We start from the raw sequence: 18,029 nt of genomic DNA, 5'->3' as shown, positions 1-18,029 counted from the left end.
ACTGAAATGTGATTTTAATTGTATGTTAATAAATAAAGTTGCCCGGGGGTCAGAGCTATTAGAGCCATAGCAAAAGCGTGGCGGTGGTGGTGCATGCCTTCACCCAGTGCTTGGTAGACAGCGCTAGATAGAAATCTGTGTGTTCAGGGATACAGCCAGCATTGGAGACATACACCTTTAAGACCTGGAGGGCTGTACTTACAGGCAGTGATGAGGCAGTCATGTGTTTGGGTTTACAACCAATGAGAAGGCAGAACAGAAAGACTATATTAAAGACAAACACACAGGAAGTAGCTCTCTTTCAGAGAAGTAGGACCACCGCAGGAGGAAGGGTAAGGTTTTAGCTCTGAGCTCTGATCTCTTGGCTTTCTCTTTTACATTGGTTCTGTGTTTCTTATTTAATAAGACAGTTGGTTATATCTACATAAAGCCTATTTAAAACACTAGAAAATCTCAAAAGCAAATTACAGTGAAAGAAAAGGAACAGAGCCTGAGTCCAACTCCTAGGATGAAGAGAACCAGGAAGCCAAGCAACTCAACATGGAAGAGAAAACCTCAACATTGCAAGTACAAATAGAGAATTAAAATAGATATACTGGAAGTGGAGGTAAAGATCCAATATCTGAGCATCAACTTTGCTCAGATCAGTAGTTGGTTGCCAAATTCTACATGCAGGGGAGAGAGACCCCGGACAACCCTGGTAAACTGGCAATAACATAATGTAGACCACAGAAGAATCTTCCCTAGGCAGAATCTACCATCAAAAGTTAATTGACAGATGAGTTGATATTTCTTAACTCAGTGTATTCCCTAATCATACATAACACAAGCAGCAGAAAATGGAAACCTTTATGGTTAGGATGTCAAAGAACAGAGACCACTAGCAAATGGGCTGGAAACAAAAGGGGTATATTCCCCACCCACCGCCCAAAAAAGGACACAGAAAGGGTGAATTTAAAAATCTGACTATAATCTTTGCCCAAGTTCTTTGCTAACATCAAATAACAATAGGTGCAGGAAGAAATTTCCTTCCAGACTTGCTCCCATCCTCACCCTCAACCCCAGATATGAAGCCAATGAGTAAAAAATCTTGAAAAGGGAAGAATTGACAGAGCTGCTATACAGTGCAGGGAAAATAAGTCTGCCTGAGTGAGTACAGGCAAAATAGGCCTTAGAACAACAAACAACAACCTTCATGATAACACTTTAACAGTCTAAAAATGTTGAACTAAAAATTGTGATATGTCAAGAAACAAGACAGTAAAAGGGATCTGATAAAAATTGACTCCATGGAGACCCAGATGTTAGGTTAACAAACTTCAAAGCACTCTTTTTTTTTTTTTTTTTTTTTTTTTTTTTTTTTTTTTGGTTTTTTCGAGACAGGGTTTCTCTGTGTAGCTTTGAGCCTTTCCTGGGACTCACTTGGTAGTCCAGGCTGACCTCGAACTCACAGAGATCCGCCTGGCTCTGCCTCCCGAGTGCTGGGATTAAAGGCGTGTACCACCACCGCCTGGCTCAAAGCACTCTTTATAAATATATCCAAACAAAGGCCCACAGATTCAAAGATCTGAAAGAAAAGAGTCTTGAGTAACCAAAAGGAATCTCAGTAGAGATATGACAAGCATCAAAAAGTAAACTGGAAATACAGCTCGAGCTAAAAGGAACACTAAGATGAGAAATGAGAGAGCACAAGAGCAGTAGTGAACAACAGCGAGCTAGGCTGCAGAGCTGGAGCACATCTAATACCACACACAACACAGTGAGTATTTGCAGCCACTATTGACACACATCATGATTAATACTAAAAGCTTTAGAGAAGTCAGCTAAGCCAGATTTAATAGAATGTCTGGAAATATCAAGTAGAAAAATAAGAGGGAAATCCATTTTTCATTGAATCCCTTCTTACATTATTTGAATTTTCTAAATATGGTGTTTATAATGATAAACAAAATAGTGTTAAACAAAGTATCTAGAAGTGGCTTTGTCATAAATATTTTTTAACAATAGAATTTTTCTTTAATAACTGCTTAAGTATAGATTTGTTTTGCTTATGTACATATGATCAATATATACAGACTGTAAAATGTTTCTGCCATGTGCCCCTCATTATACTACAAGATCCTTGAGGACAAGAACAAAGTATAATTCATGTTTATGTCCCCACAGCTTAGTACAGCTTAGTGTAACCTGAATGTAAGCATTTACAAAATTTTCTAATTAACTAATTAAGATGAAAGAATCTGACAGGCATGTAATATGATCCACTAAAGCAGAGGAAATACAAAGCATAAATATTTTATAACAAGCCTTTATAGTGTCTTGTTTTAAAAAGAGAATTATCATATAATTATACATACAGTTCAGTCATGAAAAAGAGCACTAATGGGAAAAATTATAAACCAATTTCTAATGACAATACTTGCTCTTAAGCAACAAACATCAAGGAAGTAGAAATAGAGCTTTGAATGTAGCTCATACTTGTCTGGGTTCTATCTTTAAAGCACAAACACACACATACACGGACAGGGAAGGATGGAAAGGAAAGAGAGATAAATGTAAGGAGGAAAGTAAGTATAAATACCTTGAAAATATTTTTAAAGATACCAACTGAGCCCTAGGTTTCCCCAATATCCCTCAAAGATGATTGTTTACTTCACACAGAAGCCCTTTCAATAGTCAAAGCTTATTCTTTTCTGATTTGTTGCAATCAAAATAAGTTTATTTTTACAGTGGTAGGGATCAAAGGTAGGGTTTTATGCACGACAAGAAGTGCTCTACCACTGAGTTATACCCTCAGCCCCCAAGCTACTCTTTTATTTATATATGTACTGTGTGTGGAAGACAGAGTTCAAACTTGGGTATAGCTCCGCAGGACACAGTTCATGTTGTTTTAAGACAAGCTCTTTCAGTCAACCTGGAACTCTATTATGTTGCAAAGGCTGGCCAGCAAGCCCCAGAGATCTCCATGTCTTCAACTTCCATTCACTGGGATTACACACAGGTCTTTTTTTCTTTTTGTTAATGGGGTTCTGGGGGTTGAACTCAGATCCTCAGGCCTGAATGGCAAGCCCTTTACCAACTGAGCTATTTCCCCACACCCAAAGTATTCACAGAATTTATACTAAAATTACTTTGCTTATCTCTCACTCTCCGCCTCTTTTCCTCCAGTGTCCCCTCTGCCCTTTCCTCCCTCCCTTCCTCTCCCTTTTTCGCTTTTTTCTTGACAGGCAAGCCTGGTACTGGCAATGATGCCTCCATTTCCAAACTGCTGAGGCTGTATGAATGTTCACATTGCTCAGCTTGTGTTCCTTTCTCTCCCTCTCTCTCTGTGTACCCAAACATGCACTTCATTCACTTCTTAGTCGAGGTATTAATACTTTTAAAAAATGTCCCTGTCTTGTTTTAAATAGCACAATAAATGTTTGAAGATCTTTCTGAATTCCAAGCATTTCTAAACATCTGCTTAACATGGTTAGGATTATCAATAACTAGATGGTCTTAGAATGACGAATACTATGTAGTTATTTGTAAGTTCTTAAACTCACTAAAAGATAAGGTTTTCAGTTAAAAATATCACTTTGTTATCTATGTTTATGATTCTATTTTTCTCTTCTTATTATGTCCAAATAGCTTTACCTTCAAAACCAGAAATATCCTAAAATCAAAGCAAACCACCTTGACATGTAACACAGACAAAATTCCTATAAGCTACCAAAATGCCTGAATCAGAGATTACATTCAACTCTAAGAAGCAACAGCTTCTAAATAACTTACAGACTTTTTTTTTTCATGATGCTTTTCCAATACTACATATTATTCAGTCTTTACTAATGAAGCTTCATTTTGACCTATTATTATTACCTTCACCTTTCATTCCTCTGGTATATTTTACTTTTCTAGAAAGTGCCCTATGATGCCAAGTCTAGATTATAGTGCTCTACAACAGAAAGAACTATATGAAAACAAAAATGTTTCCATCTGTGATGTCCAAAAAGTGGCTCTGGAGCTATTAGGCACATGAAATGTGGCTACTACAATGTTTCTATATATACTAGAAACAAACTAGGAATGCAACCTCATTCACAACTGCTTCAAAAAACAGACATAAATACCTTAGAATAAAGCTAACCAAGGAAATCACAGACTTTCTTATAATGAAAACATAAGAAATTGAAGAGCACACTATGTGGTGGTTTGAGTGAGATATCTCCCATAGGCTCAGATGTTTGAATACTTAACTCCACAGTTGGTGGCACTGTTTGGCGAGGTTTAGGAGGTATGGCCTTACTGGAGGAAGTATATCACTGGGGTAGACATTGAGAGTCAAAACCTCTTGCCGTTTCTAGTTTGCTTTCTACTTGAGGTTTAAGAGGTAAACTCTCAGCTTGCTGCTCCAGACATTCTGTCTACCTGCTGCCAGATTTCCCTGTCCTGCTGCTGCTGGACTCATATCCCTTTGGAATCATAAACCCAAATAAATCCTTCCTTTTGTAAGTTGCTTTGATCATGTTTTGTCATGGCAATAAAAAAGTAACTAATACACACTGGAAGATGGAAAGATCTAACAGTTTTGGATTTGAAGAATATTACAAAAAAATGGTTATACCATCAAAAGCAATCTACAGGTTCAATATAATCACCATAAAATTTCAATGTTATTATTCATAGAAACAGAAAAAGCAACACCACCAAATCCTGAAAGATCATATGGAAGTACAAAAGATTCCTGACAGCCAAAGTAACCTGAGGGGAGAAAAAAATTGCTGGATGCATCACTATACCTAATCTCAAGTTATACTACGGAACCATCATAACAAAACAAATGAAACAGTACCCACACCAAAATATGCAGATCAATGAGACAGAGAAGGAAGATAGAGATGTAAAGCCACAGCTATAGCCAATTGATATTTGACAAAGAAGACAAAAACATACCCTGAAAAAAACCAGCCTCTTCAACAAATGATGCTAAGAAAACTAGTATCTAGATGTGGAGAAGACAGAAAATAGACCTCTGTCTTTCATGTACAAAATTAACTCTGGGTGGTGGTGAAAAGCCCAGCAGGCAATGGTGGTGCACGCCTTTAATCCCAGACTCGGGAGGCAGAGGCAGGCAGATCTCTGTGAGTTCAAGGCCAGCCTGGTCTATAGAGCAAGTTCCAGGACAGGCTCCAAAGCTACACAGAGAATTCTTGTCTCAAAAAAAAAAAAACAAAACAACAACAAAAAATCAACTCTGTGACTCCATGAATCAGACCTAAATGAAGACTTGAAATTCTGACACTATTAGAGAGAAATGCAGGAGAAAACGCTCCAAGATAAAAGGATTCAGTTTCTAATTAGGACTTCAGTCACTCAGGAAATAATGCCAATTGACAATAAAGTTAAAAAGGCTTCTGCAAAGGATGGAAGCAATCAATCCAGTGGACACAGACTACAGAATGAAGAAAATCTTTGCTACCTATCCATCTGACAGAAGTTTATTATCTAGAATATACAACAACAAAACAAAAAAAAATGAAATGTACAGACAGTTCTCAAAAGATGAAATTCAAATGGGCAATAAACATATGAAGAATCATTCAATTTCACTAGCCATCACAGGAATGCAAATCAAAACCACACTGAGATTCTGCCTGCCCAGTCAGAAGGACAGTCATGAAGAAAACAAAGAACAAATGCTGATGGGGTGCTGACAAATGGGAACTCTTACTGCTACTGGGAATGTAAACTAGTCCAGCCACCAGGGAAGGCAGTAGGAAGGTTCCTCAAAACACTAAAAATGGACCTAACACATGACCCAAAGGATTCCAAGTCAAAGTATGGCGATACATAATCAATGTGTGCATAATAGTGAAGTTATAGAATCAGCCCAGTGTCCAACAGAGGAACAGATGAAGAAATTGTGGTCTACTTGTACACAATGGATTTTTTTTTAGTCATAAAGGGGCTATGTGGTTTGCCGGAAAATGAATCCAACTAGGAGGCAAATACATTTTCTCTCATTTGTGGTTCCTAGATTTTACAGAGATACATAAAATCATGTAGATATATGACATTAAAGTAGAAGTGAAACTGTCTAAGGGAATAAAAGGGATTGGGAGGGAGAAGAACGAGAAAAAGAAGGTAGGTGGGGTACAAAGAGCACCTGCTCAATGTACAATAAATGTTTTATAAAATTTTTTAAAAATAGGTGATGGAGAAATGATTTAGTGGTTAAGAGCACTTGCTGATCTTTCAGAGAACCTGGGTTCCATTCCCAGCATTCCCAGCTCACAACCACCTATAACTTCAGTTCTGGGGTATTTAGCACCTTCTCCTGGCCTCCACTGGTACCAGGAGTACACTTACATACATGCTGGCAAAACACTCTTGCAAAAAATAAAAATGCTTTTTAAAAAATAAGAAAAATTAATAAAAGGGGGGAAATGATAGTGTCTGTTTTCTTTTTCTTTTTCTAAGACAGTGTCTCATGGTATAGCCCTGGCTGTCCTATATATAACTCATTATGTAGACCAGGCTGGCCTTGAACTCACAAAGATCCTTCTACCTCTGCCTCCCAAGTAATGAGATTAAAGGTGTGTGCCACCACACCTGGCTCAAAAAGACAGTGTCTATTTCAACTGAAGAATTTTAATTTTTTTATTTTTATTATTTTTTTTCCAGATAAAATATCACTATGCAAAGGCTAGCTTTAAACTTAATATGTATAGCTCAAATTAGCCTCTCTCAGTGATTCACTTGCCTCAGTCTCTTGGATACTCAGATTCCAGACTTTTGCCACCATACCTAGATGAAGTGAACTTTTAACTTACTCTTAAAATTAATTTAAATAGCCTCATGGGCCTATGCTGTATAGCTATGTCTTTGGAATCTGACATGACCATGTTCTTGAAGCTGAGCAGCTGTCATCTTACCCATGAAGGCAGGTAGCTACTGTATTTGCTGGCACAGAAGCAAAATATTACAATATTTTTCATAAAGGAAGTTATTGTTCCCTCTTCGTTTTAAACAATCTAAAATTTGCCCTGGGACAAAACACTTGATAACAGAAAAACACTCTCTAGATATCCTTATAACTTAGGAATCTGGGCAGTGTTCCATTTTGAGAAAAAAATTATATTCAAAGACCCTTTAAATTAAGACTGATTTCAGTAACTTGCTTTAGCATCTATCACACAGCCAATTAAAGGTGAGCTCCGTATCGCTATAGTCAAATTTGGTAGGTTTTTCCCACTATAATGTATCATCTCTCAGCTTTAATATACAACACATCAAAATGCCAAACTCAGGAAATAAAATGTGGTGGCATTTCAAAACACTCAGAGATAAAGAAAAAATGACAGATACGATTCTAAAACAGAACAAAGAACTTTCATTCCTAATATTATCTTATTTTCCCAAGAATTCCAGAAAGCAAAAAGTTCAAAGTAGAACATAAAAATAAAGTCAAGGAAAAATAACAGGTGAATATTGACTTTAAATTAAAAAACAAACAAATGAACAAAAATTTCTGAGCCTTGGGAGCTAGAGAGAAGGCTCAGTGGTTAAAAGCACTTCCTACACAATCACGAGGACCAGAGTTTAGGTCCTAGCACCCACATAAACCAGGCATCCAACAAACACCCATAGCTCCAGCTCAGAAGAATGGCCTCCATGTGCACACAGGTATGTGTACCTGCTCACAGACATGTGTGCATACACTCAGAGACACAAACATATAGACACACATAAAATAAATCTTTAAAAAATCCAGCAGCAATCTCTTAAGGCAAAGAACTCTAGAGAAACAATGTACAGTCAGGGGCTGGAGAGAAGGCTCAGTAGTTAAGAGGACTTCTAGAGGACCCGGGTTCAATTCCCAGCACCCACATGGCAGCTCACAACTTTCTGTAACTCCAATTATGGGGGATCTGACACCCTCACACAGACATACATGCAGGCAAAACACGAATGCACTGAAAATAAAAATAAATAAATGAAAAAAAAAAAAAAAGAATGTACAGTGAATTGCCATATGCTAATGTTTTTGGCAGACTCCTTAAAAGCATCAGGGCCTGGAACCGAGGCTACAGACTAGTTCCCAAGAAGCATCAGATTAGATGACATAAATTAAACTAAAAAGATAGGTAACAAACTATAAATTTTATAAGATAAAGAAATGGTCTAAACATTGTTTTCTCACACACACGCATACACACACATACACACCCCTAGCAAAGATGTGTTTGAATGATAAGCACTGGTGACTGAAGTATTGGGGAAATGGATACTCAAGTTTGTGAAATAAACTTTTAAAGTAGTTATCATATATTCTAACACAACAGTTCAAAACAAAATTCATAGAGTAAGTTTTTCATCAAAGCATTTATGGCAAAAGGGATGGGGGGAAAAAACAAACTTCCAAAAGTAAGGAACTTATTATGAGTTTCCTTTTAATTTCTCAAAACAAAATTTTTAAATCATTCCTACAGAATGATTCTAATTTTGAGTGCATTTAGTGTATACTTGTGACTAGTAACAATTACCGTTGAATCACGGGATTATGGTGCTATTTTCTTCTTTGACCTTTGCTAAATGTCTCAAACTACGTGCCATAAACATTACTTTTAAAATCAGAAAAAAAAACCAAAAAACTCCAAAGAAATCTAATTTTACCAGAAGTGTTTCAAAGTTCTCACCATAAAACAATTTCAAATTAACATCTGTTTAGGGCTACCGTTAGATAATATTCACTAGATGTGCATAGATATCTAAAATATAGCAGCTTTTACTCTTAAAGCATTTTGAGCTCAACTAACAAATTATATATATAAAATTTACATATCCTACCATAGCAGTATTACATATGTAGTACAAATATACAAAAAAGAAAATGGAAAAAAAAAAGGGTAAAAACCCAATATATGCCAGGCGGTGGTGGCACATGTCTTTAATCCCAGCACTTGGGAGTCAGAGGCAGGCAGATCTCTGTGAGTTCAAGGTTAGCCTGGACTACAGAGCAAGTTCCAGGACAGCCAGGGCTACACAAAGAAACCCTGTTTTGAAAAACAAAAACAAAAACAAAAACAATATAAATAGATGTTCTAATGTCTTCTTCCTACTGCATGATAAACATTTTCACACATCTCATAAAGCAGTACATCAAACTCACCAGAGTGGCCACTAGGTCAAAACACTCAGCAAACTGTCAATCTACATTATAGGCTCAGCCTTCCTATTTCTAGGTATTATTTACTATCTTAATCAGCTAAGAGGTCTTGATCCACATGTGCTTCAGTTTTCTCTTCCAAATTTTTAGAGCATTAATTATTTTACAGTGCTTTTAAATATTATGATTTGATAGTTCTGCTAGTCTCCAGTAACTGAATGTTCTCTTTTAAAGAAGAAACTAGCAATTTGGGAGAACTTAATAAAAAGAAATGAACAATGTCCTACAATTAACTATCATATGGTAAGTTACAGGATTCTATAAGCAGCTGTCCATGGCTTAGGGATGCAGCTCAGTGGTAGAGCCTGCTAGCATGCCAAAGCACAAGGACTTGAGTTTGATAAAAAGGGAACATGCGTGTGTGCGCGTGCGCGCGCGCGCGCACACACACACACACACACACACACACACACACACACACGCGCGCGCACACACACACACACACACACACCACACCAAAAAAAACCCTCTAAATGAATAAATGAGTTAAAAGGAGTAGACAGCACCATTTGCTTTCTAGACATTAGAAAATTAAAGCGCATACTCTGTAAAACAAACTGCCCTGAATGAAATAATTACTTTTAAAATAAGTCAGAACTTTGTATGTCCATCCAAAAACGAGAAAGATCATAAAAATTATTTGTTGCAAACTTTTATCTACAATTCTTTCTTAGGTAACTGAGATTTAAAATGTATTTTTTTGGGGAGGTGGGGAGGATGACAAGAGGGCTCAGTGGGCGAAGGTGCTTGTACTGTAAACTTGGTGAGCAGAGTTCAGAGTCGGGAACCCATGTGAAGGTAGAAGAAGAGTACTAATGTCACAAGCTGTCCTCGGACCTCCACATATGCTCTGTGGTATGGACACCCTCTACAACCCACAATAATTATAATTTTGAAAAATTACTTTTAAGTTGTCATTTTATATAGCCTCCAAGCAAAAATTCCAGAACATTCTACTCATTACAGGTAATAATGATCATGGATATCTTAAAGTGGAAAATAAAATAATTTAAATTAATGAATGTCTTGGTTTTTAAGAAACATTCCAATGGACGATTTTCAAAACACCTCTTCTTTTCTACCTGGCATTCAAATTATATAGAATACTAAATATCAGGTAATGGATACCAATATGAAAAACAAGAAAGGCTTCCTACTGTTCAATATTTATTGGAATAAAGTAAAAAAAAAAAAAAAAAAAAAAAAAAAAACACTTCTGAAGTTGTCATGGAAAAATTGCACTGCCAAAGGCTATAAATAAAAATTTGAACTTGTCTTCTCCAAATGAGCTGGGCAGATATGTGCATAAGTTAACTGATGGGTGTGTTTCAAGAACACAGGGTAGGCAGGCAGAGAAGTAGGGGCAACAAGGACAATATGCTATCTTCTGGGCATAAATAAAGAAAAGCCAAAGTGCTAACCATTTATAATGATATATTGTCCTACTATTACATAACATTTTAAAATACTCTTCCTTTCATCCTTAAATCCCTAACAATCATGTCCCATACACATTTTCATGTGAGGAAACAAATTTTTATAGAGATTAAGTAACTTTAATGTCAAAAAGCTTAACAATGAGCTTTAAACTCAAACCTAAATGATTCCAAAATAACTCAAGAATAAAAGTATGATCATAATTTTAAATGACCTTAGAAAAATATTATTCATAGTTTCTAATCAAGCAGTATTGTAATCAGTGATTCACTATGACATTCTCTCATATTATACACAGCCAAATACTAAATGTTAATTTTATGTCCCCCAGATATTAATACATCATTTCTTTCAACTACAAAGATAAAAATGAGTAGTCAACCTTCTGTATTCTCTGTGGTGATATTTTGTTTGTGCTCTAACAAATAAAGGTTGCCTGGAGATCAGAGTGTGGGGCTAGCCAATAGTTAACCATAGAAGCCAGGCAGTGGTGGCACACACCTTTAATCCCAACACTTAGGATCTCATGCCTTTGATCCCAGTACTTGGGAGACACACTTTAATCCCAGCACTAGGAAGGTGGAAACAGGAAGTGATATGGCTGGGCAGAGAGAGGAATATGAGGTGGAAGGAGAAAGGAACTCACCCCTTTCAGGCTAAGGAGTTGGCGAGGTAAGAGGTGGCTGTGGCTTGCTCCTGTCTCCCTGATCTTTCAGCATTTGTCCCAATATCTGGCTCCGCGTTTTTATTATTAAGACCAATTAGGATTCATACAATTCTCATGTTCAACACCCACAGATATAATGAACTCAAAGTTGTAGAGTTTTTGTCACTATTTTCTAAATACAGTAGAACAACTATTTGTACAGAACTTACATTGAATTAAGCATTAAATAACCTCAAGATCACTTAACATATACAGAGGATTTATTGTGTGTAGGTTATACATACAAATGTATACCACTAATCTTCCTGGGATATCAAATAATCAGGTACATTACATTTTTAAACAGAATACAATTAAATTATTAATAAAGTAAGGTATCTTTGCTTTCACTGGCAAATATAAAAGCAACAATAACTTACAATCTTCAGAAATTGTGACATAAGACTGAATGTTTAACAAAGTCTTTCCTCTTTATGTTTTACTATTTCAAATACAGGTTAAGTATCAATTAACCAGAGTGCTTAGGATGACAAATGTTTCAGATTCTGGAGTCATTCAGACTCAGAATGGAATCACAGACTCTACCTATTCTAGTCCAAATACTCTAAAGTTGTACTTGACTCACTGCATTCCTACTGCCTACAGAAAAACTTACTAAGCTTTTAATCTTTCTCTTGAAAGCATCTCTGAGTTCCAATTGCTTATCTTCTACCTCTGAGTTCTAGTCTGCTACCTTCTTAGCAAGGAGGTATCAGTTTCAAGGACCACAAAGTAAACCAGCAAGCCATATTAAGGAAACTGAAACTTTAGCTTGAACCCTAATAAACATCCTATCAAAGAGAGAAAAATAAAACTCAAAAACAGGTTGAGTATCCTTATCTGAAATGTCTTGGACCAAAAGTGTTTCAGATTACAGATTTGTGGATTTTTTTCCCTAAAATTCTTTAATGTTTGCATATATGAGTATCTTGGGAAGGGAGCCCAAGACTAAACACAAGTTCATTTATGTTTCATAAACATCCTATATACATACTCTAAAGGTAATTTTACCCATGAAACACCATTAGGTCGGTCAACAGGTGGATGCTCAGAAGGATGCATATTTTCAGAGCATTTTAGAGTTCAGGTTCGAGTTTGGGATTAGGGAAAAACAACTTACAACTCTTCCTCTACTACAAACATCTGCAACTATCTCTTCCCCCAAGCCCTACCTTTGCCATAATTTTACTTCAAACTAACAAAAAAAAAAAAAATAAATAAAAATAAAAATAAAGGAGTTAAGACAGATGAGGATTAAAAATATAATCAAAGTCACTGGCCAAACAGTAAATCACTTCAATTGTAAATTAAACTTACCCAGTTAGACATGGAGGTGTTCCATTTCCTTCTCCCTCACAGAGGTCCAGCCTGCTCAGATAAACCTACCATACAGATGAATATATTGAAAATGTATGTCCTAAGAATCAAGAGACCCAAAAACAGAACCAAAGGCACTGAGGACAATCCATTCAACCCCTTCTTCTAATCCTTTGAAAAATCATTTCAGAGGGTGGGAGGAGGGGGGCAAAAAGCTACTTGCAAGAGAGCATTTCCTACTTTATAAGTCACCATAGAAACATGGGGAGGATGATGGTCCGCCCCCCACCAACAGGTACAATCTGCACAAACATAAAACAAATTCCTAAAAAAAAATATTTTTAACTCTCAAATAGGAACATCTTTTAAATACAGTATGTGTCTTCTCTTTTCACCTCTTGCTCTAGAGAGAAGCAGGGAGCTGATGAGATATTAGCATAGCTGAGCTTGAAAAGACGGTGTTAAAAAGAAGAAAATCTAGTATATAAACCCCTCAAAAGTCCTGACTTAAAAAACAATACCCTCTGCAGTCTTTATACAAATCATAATAAACTCAGCTGTGAATGTCAGTCCTGTTTGTACAACTGCACAGTAAGAGGGGTATTTAGCTCCTCCATCTTCCTTTTCCAAACTCTTCCTTACCTAGCTTTCTCTCATGCCTTTACCACGAAGATAAAGACCTTCACTTTGTAAGACCCATCTCTTGGGACTGGAGTTTGACCTATAAAACTCCTATTCCTCACAGGCCAACAAAGCATGAAGCAGATTATGTGATTAAAGTACTTCCTACTAATGGGTAAATGAGTTTTAATCCACAAGCTTTAATTCCACAAATGCTATTAGTCAGACAATGTATTGGGCACAAAGTTTAACCAAAGCACCCATTCTTCTTACAAAAAAAGTAATCTAAATCAATGAACTTTCTTCATCCCATTGCCAACCTTCTTGTTCTCCCCATGTGCCAGGGGACCTGTATTTCCTTTGGTAAAAGTCAATGTCCAGCGACACAATGTATAAGAAGGTACAACAAATAATAAGTACTTTACTCCTGAAATGGACTGTAGAGGGTCTCCTGGACTTAATTTTACATATAGGTACAAGTATAATAGCAACCTTCTAAATAAACCAATTTGCTCTTAAGATACTTACAAATCTAATAATAAACACTGAGAAGTTTTTCATCAGTTATTCTCATAGTAAATACGTTAATATAGTCCCCTCTTAAAGTATATATTCCAAGTTAAGCAGTAGATGCCTGAAACTGTGACTAGTACCAAATGAATCACATCCCAGGTATTCTACGTTTTTTCCTTACATAAACATACCTATGGGAAACTTCACTGTTAGGCACAGTAACAACAATAATTAACAATAAAAAGGTAAAAAAAAAAAATGTAACAATATACCCTGGTAAGAGGTTCTGTGACTGCAGTGTTACACATTCTAGCAACCTTGGCACATGCTTTTTTCTTTGAGTCAGGAACTTTCCCTTTTTTCACATACAAGCAGCACTTTATGGTTTCTTGTTGACATATGAGTTACTAAGAGCACTACTTTTGTACCATGGGCCATCATTAAATAAAAGAAAGGTTTCTGAACACACTGTGAACTCATCAGCCAGGCTGATAACCAAATGACTACTAAAGTGGCAAATGGATGGGTAGCACATTCTGGTCAGATATACCTGCATGAAGGAGTGGTTTATGCTCCAGGAAAGATGGTGGGAGAAACTGTTTTATCATTGTACTTGGAACAGTATGCAATTTGAAATTTATGGGCTTTTTTTTCTGGAATTTTTCCATTTATTAATTTCAAGCCAGTAATAAACTACAAAAGCAAAAGTGTACACAAAAAGAGACTACTGCAGAAAGTACCCATTTAATTTGTAGCACTGTATATAATGGGCATTGAACCTATCTTCTGATTTTAATTAAATCTGGCATTTTCCCCAATTCTTCTAAAAGTTTGCAATTCCAAAATAACTGACGTAGTTGACTTAAACCTTTGCTTCTAGTTATAAAATTAATTCTGGCCTATAATACAACTTTTAAACCAGATATAAAACATAGCTCTAAAATAGTTTCATATATTAAAGATCAAAATACAAGTATGTTTGGTTGGGCCACATGAAACTTTTTGTTTTTGCCAATATTTTTAAAAAATCAGGAGACTATATTTAAAATTCTAGAGTTCCTATAGTCTTTTAAGAATGCTGAAGACGGATTCCACATTCATGTATACAATTAATCAGGTGGACTTGAATACTGATGCCTCTCAAACAAGACAGAAGAAGCTCTCTAGTGCATCTGACATGCTCATTACCTGTCTGGTACCCGAAGGCATTTGAATGTCACTGACTCCTATCTCTCTGAGAGATGCATAGTATTTTCCAATCACTTGTACACTTCAGTAGGCCATTTAAATGTTAAGAGGCCACAAGCAGACCACAGTTCTCTGTGATTTCATATAATAATAGTTTAAAAAAAGTTATACAAGTCTTTGAAGAACAGAAAGAATGAAATTGAACAAAATTCAGACTGCTGGAGAATAACATAGAGGAGGTAAAAAGCCCGACCTAGAAGTTGAGAGTGTGAAAAAATAACTCAAAAACATTGTTTGCAAGTTTCTGAACTCATCACTCTGAATCCTTACCATATGCTGTGTTTCTGAAGCTCCCTTCTTACTTTCTCTCCACTCATAAGAATAAAAGTTAACTAGATAAGCTCTATGTTAGAGAAAATGATTAAGCATAAACACTAGAAAAATGACTCTCCTCAAAAACTTTACTAATTCAATGTTAATCTACTATAAGTAATTTTCCAAGTATTTTCTACCACTTTCTGTTTAACATTCAAGTATCAGTTCTTGGTTCAAAGCCCAGGGTTGAATTCTAGATGGACTCTCCCATACAGGAACTCTTTTTAGCTTTTACATTTGCGTGCTTTATTATATCTTTTATTCCAATTTCTACAGTCTCTTTCATTCAAAGTCATCGCTAACCCTCTCTCTAAAAAGTTTTGATCAAATCTGGCTAGTGGAGGTAAGAAAAGAGAAGGGAGCAGGGAAGAAAAGAAAGACACCCAATTGCCAATCAATACATTGTACTGCTTCATTCAGATTGTTAACTTAAATAAAAAGCATGGAGACTCTTAAAGCACGGCTATAAAGTAATTTCATATACTAAGTGCACAAAGTGGAAAACTGGTTTTAGCATGTCATGGACTCCAAATAAGGGACGAAAACCAGTAATTCTATCAGGGTCAAGATTCAAAATTCTGAGAAAAAAGAAATGGGAATCCGGTGAAGGCCGAGGCTAGGCACACTGGCCAGCACTAACAAACTGCCAAGCGAAATTCCAAATACAAGCCCATTCCCAAATACAAGAAATGATAAGACTACGCAAGTCCCAGAGAATAAATCAGAACCTTTTCTGGGCAAGTTAGAGGCAAACAGAGCTTTACCATTGTTGATACGGTTACAGGATAAAACCACGCAGCACATTACAGGTGTCTCATCCTCTACCCAAAGGGCGACTCCCCCACCACCTCATCCCCAAACTGGGAGCCTTACTCACCGCCCTATTGTGATGCGCCCTCTTCGGGTTGTCGCTGCGGTGGCCCAGGGATGACAGGAAAGGGGCGGGGCACGGGTTACTCTGCCCTGGAAAGGAGGTTGGAAAGGAGGTGTGAGGGATCGCCTTGTTCCCCGGGGAAAGGCCTCCGGGCTCCTAACCCATAAAGCATCACCCTTCTCCGCCTCTCCAGACCCGGTGCCGGAGCCAGCAGCTCTGAGCGCCACCCACGCTCCCCCAGCCGCCGGGACCCCGGCCCCAGCAGCCAGCCTCGCCCTCGGCTTCCACCGCAAACCCAGCCGCCCGCGCCCAGCCCGCTCCAACCTTCCAGCCCCTGAGATGTCCACTGAGGGTCGAGGAGAAGGGCTACGAGAGCGACGCTCCCCTTCCTCCGCCTACTCCACCGGATCCCTCCGGTGCTAGGTGTAAGGCGGCCGCTCCACCAGCTGCGCCTACCAGAGCCGCCCCGGCAGGTTGCAGGCCGGCTCCTTAGCCGCTTCTCGCGAGACCTTCCACTAGGCAGAGGCGCGGCGAGGCGAGTTCTCGCGCGAATGACGGCGCTCCGCCCATAGTGGGTGTGGCACCGGGCCCCGTGGTGGCTGAGTGGCGTCTCGGGGTCCTGGCTGGCGGGACCGAGCGGTGGGTTCGGTGCGAGCGTGCCTCGGCGCCGCCAGCCGGGACCGGTCTCAGGCCACCCACAAATCCTTGAGCACACTTTCTCCCCACGCTTCCAGTCACCGTTAGGCAAAAACGGACAGCGTCTCCCGCCCAGCCAAAGCAGCGCCTGGGAGACTTCTTGCAGGAGCGCGTTCCCGTGAGCAGAGCAAACGCCAGGGTCGTCTCCGCGGGGTCCGCCAGCAGGTACCGGCAGCACGAGGCGCTGGCAGGCGGTGGTCCTGAGGGACCCACTCGGCTTCCCTGCGGCCGCCCCGCCGCTAGATTTCAAACGCTCTGTCTGTTGGCGGGAACCGGTGCTCCAGCTGAAACGCCGGCTGTGGCGCCGCCTCTGGGACCTGGAGAGTCACCTGGACGGGACTCGCCAAAGTAGGGTTCCGATCGTTCGGTGTAACCGAACCTACTGTGTGCCTAGTGTTAGGCTCTGAAGAGATGAAACAGTGAGACCGATACCGCCCTGGCGCTCAAAACTCTCACCCCGGGGATTCAGACCCCCAGAGGAAGAGATAATCCCATTATGCTGTGCTAGGGAATGTACTCCCCGTAGTGAGCTGTAGGAGCTTATCTTAACTTGTTCAATTCTCAGAGGGTGTGGTGGGGCACACCAAGGCGCCGCCCGCCGAATCCGGTGTTTTAGGATTCCGGAGGGAGGCAGAAGCAGAAAGACTGAGTTCTAGGTGAGTCTGGGCTACAGTGAGATCTTGTCTCAAAAAAAAAAAAAAAAAAAAAAAAAAAAAAATTCTCCACTAAGGAATGACATTTGAGTTCATTCTTAAAGTAGAAGTCCCCCAGTTTGGAGAAAAATGGGAAGGGCATAAACAGAAAGAGAACATGATTTCAGTATTTTGGTATGAAACAGATTTGTAAAAAGAACTTGGTTTAAAATCCAGTCACTCTAAGAAAAAATTCCCTGAGTCAGGTATGTGATGCCAAGTGTTTTCCACATTAACATTTATGCTAAGGAAATTATCATTTGAAGTGAAAAAGAGGGTAGTGAGCATACTTTCCTCCTGAAAGGACTTAAATATCAGACACCAAAGGAAAACAAAGGCTATTGTCATAGCTAACAGTCCGCTGTCTTGGAAATTGCCCCTAATTTTCAAAACTGTCTA

At 38.5% G+C, this 18,029-nt stretch overlaps 1 protein-coding gene across 5 annotated transcripts in view; it reads right to left on the bottom strand.

Moving 5' to 3' along the window:
- Positions 1-16,760, bottom strand: part of Btbd10 (BTB domain containing 10) — a 59,727-nt gene extending 42,967 nt beyond the window's left edge. Inside the window, exons 1-3 of one of the 5 annotated variants that reach the window (XM_028875868.2) lie at positions 16,567-16,760; positions 16,246-16,331; positions 12,672-12,736 (exon numbers count right to left, since the gene is read on the bottom strand). The gene's annotated coding sequence lies outside the window, so the exon portion shown is untranslated. The other 4 variants (XM_028875871.2, XM_028875869.2, XM_028875872.2 and 1 more) reach the window with 4 other exon arrangements.
- Between the last annotated feature and the right edge of the window lie 1,269 nt (positions 16,761-18,029).

Source organism: Peromyscus leucopus, chromosome 1, assembly GCF_004664715.2.
Source record: "Peromyscus leucopus breed LL Stock chromosome 1, UCI_PerLeu_2.1, whole genome shotgun sequence".
Lineage (NCBI taxonomy): Eukaryota > Metazoa > Chordata > Mammalia > Rodentia > Cricetidae > Peromyscus > Peromyscus leucopus.
Note: the sequence above shows the minus strand (reverse complement) of the source record. Positions and strands in the feature narration are given on the sequence as shown.